Consider the following 4,689-nt stretch of genomic DNA (forward strand, 5'->3'; position numbering starts at 1 on the left):
TGTCATCCCCTTCTCCTGCCCTCAATCTTTCCCAGCATCAGGGTCCTTTCCAGTGAGTCAGTTCTTCGCATCAGGTGGCCAAAGTATTAGAGTTTCAGCTTCAACATCAGTCCTTCCAATGAATATTCAGGACTAATTTCCTTTAGGATGGACTAGTTGGATCTCCTTGCAGTCCAAAGGACTCTCAAGAGTCTTCTCCAACACCACAGTTCCAAAGCATCAATTCTTCAGCACTCAGCTTTCTTTACAGTCCAACTCTCATATCCACACATGACCACTGGAAAAACTATAGCTTTGACTAGATGGACCTTTGTTGGCAAAGTAATGTCTCTGCTTTTTAATATGCTGTCTAGGTTGGTCATAGCTTTTCTTCCAGGGAGCAAGCATCTTTTAATTTCATGGCTGCAGTCACCATCTGCAGTGATTTTGGAGCTCAAAAAAGGTTGGGGGGGGGGCAATTAGAGGCCACAGTAAGGACTGGTTTGCAGTATCTATCACTGCATAAGCAAATTATTGCACAGCTTATACCTGAAAACAACATTGTTTTGTTATCTTTCAAGATTCTGTGCGTTTATGGAGTTCAGTAGGATGGTTCTTCTGCTCGTGTGATGTCATCTGGGGGCTCAAGAAGCCTGGAACATCCAAAATGCCTCACGCACATGATGCTAATACAGTAGTTGGCCCTAGCTGTAAGCCGGAAGTTTGGCTGGGGCTATCAAATGCAGCATCGACAGGTGGCTCCTTCCCGTGGCTTGGGTTTCTTCTGCATGGGACTGGGATCCAAGAGGGAGAATTTCACAAGTGAGTATTCCACAAGGGGGTGAAAAGGAAGCTGATCCTCTTGAAAGCCAGGTCCAGAGCATTACCTTCATCCCATTCTATTGGTTAAAGTGGACGCCGGGCCAGCTCAGATGAGGAGGAACAAAGTGACAAAGAGTTTGTGGCCATCTTTATCCACCAGTCTTTTCCTTTTACCCTGAGTAAGATGAGACGCTCTGGAGGGTTTGGAGCAGGGGAATGAGAGAATCTGACTCACAGTTTAAAGGATCATCGTGGCTGCAATGCAGAGAAGAGGCCACTAGAGGTAGAGCAAGAGCACAGGGCGGATGGGAAGGGGTGATGCGGGTCCGAGATAGCAGTAGTTGTGCCGGACGTAAGGCCCTAGCAGCAAGATTTATACCGCTGACACTTGGTTGTCCAATATCGTGGCCACTAACATGTGGCTGTTTAAAATTAAATTTAGAGGGAATTCCCTGGCAGTCTAGGGGTTAGGACTCTGTACTTCCACTGCAGGAGACCCTGGTTCCATCCGTGGTCAAGGAACCAAGTTTCACAGAGTGGCCTAAAAACAAAAACAAATTAAATTAAGTTTTAGAGTAACTAAAATGATATAAAATTTGGAATTCGCTTCCTTAGTTGCACTAGCCACATTTCATATACTTAATAGCCAAATATAGCCAGTTAGCTCTGATATAGGCAGCACAGATACAGAACATTTCTGTCTTTGCAGAAAAGTTTACTGGATAGGGCTGACCTGGACCTTCTCATCTCTTACAAGTTTTAACATCTAAAATCTTTGACTACAGGGTCCCACATTCTGACTTGGACTCCCTTCCTTCCCATCAGCTTATTTTTGGACTGCACTGAGCTCTTCAGCCTGGAATCCTTGCATCTTCTCCAGGTCCATCTGCTCCCCTCCTAGGCTGCCTTCTTCATGAAGCCAGGATCTGTCGTGAGGTCCATCACGGAATCTGCTCTCTCCCTTTCTCTCTGCAGCCCCCATCACCCTCTCCTCTGCCCCCACCCATTCGAAGGAACCCTAACCCAGGAGCTGGGGTACCAGCAGCCTTCTTCTCTCCCAGTTCTGACATAGCCAAAGAAAGTCACAGCCATGCAGACTGCTGTCTCCACAGATCACAGCCATAAAACCATCAGAGCAAATTCAGATTCTGCCACATTGTGGCAGACTTTAGGCAAGGGACTTACCTTCCCACACCCAGGTTTACCATCTATAAAATAGGAATTATCATAGCTCCTATCTCATAAGGTTATTGAGAAGTAAAATTTCCTGGCACATAGTAAATACTTAATACGTGGTATCCATCACCATCATTATCATCACTGAGTGCCCAAATCTTTACTGCCATTAAAAAAAATGGTTAAATATATACAACATGAAATGTATCATTAGCAACATTTGGTCTGTTCATAATGCTGTACAATCATCACCACTGTCTAGTTCTGGAATATCTTCATCACCCCAAAAGGAAGCCCACCAAGCAGTCACTTCCCATTCCTCCCTTATCCCAGCCCCTAGGAACCACTAATCTGCTCTCTGTCTCTATGGATTTTCTGAGCCTGGGCATTTCATATGGATGGAATCATAAAATATGTGGCCTTTGTGTCTGCTTTACCACCCTTGGAAATGGTACTTCAAAGGGAAGGTACTAAAACCTTCCTCTCTCTGCGGTCAGATGCTCCACCCTGGAGCTATAAGCCCTCTGTGTCTTAATTGATAACACCTCTTGTTTTCCTAAAGAACATTCAATTTATCACGTTTCTTGTCACTCAACTTCCTTCCCTCCTCACCCGCAAACAATAAAAATAGTAGTAATGACCATAATATCTTGAGTTCTTATTCTGTTCCAGGTGCTTTGCTAAGCGTTATCTATACACATCTCATTTTCACTCTTATAACCCTTTTGAGAGGCAATATCGTCTCGATTTTATCTCAGTTAGGGAAACTAAGGCTCAGAGCTTTGAAGTCACGTAAGCAGAGAGTGGTAGAACTGGGGATTCAAGACTGGCTCTGTCTGGCTCCAGAGTTCAACTCACAAACACCACGCCCCTCTTCTCCGTGGCCTTCATTCTCTCCTTCCCTGGGTCTCAGAGGGCACTGACTCCTGCCTATTCTGCTGGCTCAATGCCAAACCACCTACCTATACATGTGACCTCATCCCTTCCCATGGACTCCCCAGTCCCATCCATCCCCTCTCTCACATCATCGGAGCCGAAGCTGATTCAGCCCACTGTGGACAGGAATCATCTGGCTGTTTTTTTGTTCCCTTGACTGATGCTTGAATGGGGATGACTCACAGACCAAGCTCAGGTGGGATGGTGGTTACTGCGGGCTCTCCATATGATTCTGGCTTTCTCACAGCATGGTAGCCTCAGGGCAGCAGATTTCTTTCATGGTACCTCAGGTCTCCAAAAACTAGAGTTCCAGGGGAAGTGCCTGTCCTTTCATGTCCTGGCCACGGAATTCAGAGCATCACTTCCACCATGTTCTATTGGTTGAAACAGTCATCGACTCACCCGAGATACAAAGAGAGGGTACCTATGTCCCACCTCATTGTAGGAGAAGCGCTAAAGAATTTGCAGCCATGTTTTAAAACTGCTGCAGGTTATTTCCAATCTTTTTTTTTTTTAAGTTTATTTATTTAGTTAGTTGTTTTTGGTTGCGCTGGGTCTTCATTGCTGCACCAGGGCTTTCTCTAGTTGTGGCGAGTGGAGGCTACTCTTGGTTGCGGTGCACAAACTTCTCATTGCAGTGGCTTCTTTTGTGGCAGAGAACAGGCTCTAGGCACCCGGGCTTCATATTGCAGCATGTGGGTTCAGTACTTGCAGCTCACAGGCTCTAGAGCACCGGCTCAGTAGTTCTGGTGCACAGGCTTAGTTGCTCTGTGGCACGTGGCATCTATCTGGGCCAGGGAGTGAACCCGTGTCCCCTGCACTGGCAGTGGACTCCTATCCACTGTACCACTAGGGAAGACCTGTTTCCAACCTTTTGCTATTCCAGCACTTCATTTTACCCCCTAACACCTCTGAATCCATTCATTTCTGTGCAAGGAGACATCATCTCTAATATGGAGCCTCCTTTGTTCTCCTTTGTACACAAAAGAACTGTACAAAAAAGATCTTCACAACCCAGATAATCACGATGGTGTGATCACTCACCTAGAGCCAGATATCCTGGAATGTGAAGTCAAGTGGGCCTTAGGAAGCATCACTACAAACAAAGCTAGTGGAGGTGATGGAATTCGTTGAGCTATTTCAAATCCTGAAAGATGATGCTGTGAAAGTGCTGCACTCAATATGCCAGCAAATTTGGAAAACTCAGCAGTGGCCACAGGACTGGAAAAGGTCAGTTTTCATTCCAATCCCAAAGAAAGGCAATGCCAAAGAATGCTCAAACTACCACACAATTGCACTCATCTCGCACACTAGTAAAGTAATCCTTAAAATTCTCCAAGCCAGTCTTCAGCAGTATGTGAACCGTGAACTTCCAGATGTTCAAGCTGGTTTTAGAAGAGGCAGAGGAACCAGAGATCAAATTGCCAACATCTGTTGGATCATCGAAAAAGCAAGAGAGTTCTAGAAAAACATCTATTTCTGCTTTATTGACTATGCCAAAGCCTTTGACTGTGTGGATCACAATAAACTATGGAAAATTCTGAAAGAGATGGGAATACCAGACCACCTGACCTGCCTCTTGAGAAACCTATATGCAGGTCAGGAAGCAACAGTTAGAACTGGACATGGAACAACAGACTGGTTCCAAATAGGAAAAAGAGTACATCAAGGCTGTATATGGTCACCCTGCTTATTTAACTTATATGCAGAGTACATCATGAGAAACGCTGGGCTGGAAGAAGCACAAGCTGGAATCAAGATTGCCGGGAGAAATAT

The sequence above is a fragment of the Bison bison genome, unplaced genomic scaffold, assembly GCF_000754665.1.
Source record: "Bison bison bison isolate TAMUID 2011002044 unplaced genomic scaffold, Bison_UMD1.0 scf7180017864167, whole genome shotgun sequence".
Classification (NCBI taxonomy): Eukaryota; Metazoa; Chordata; class Mammalia; order Artiodactyla; family Bovidae; genus Bison; species Bison bison.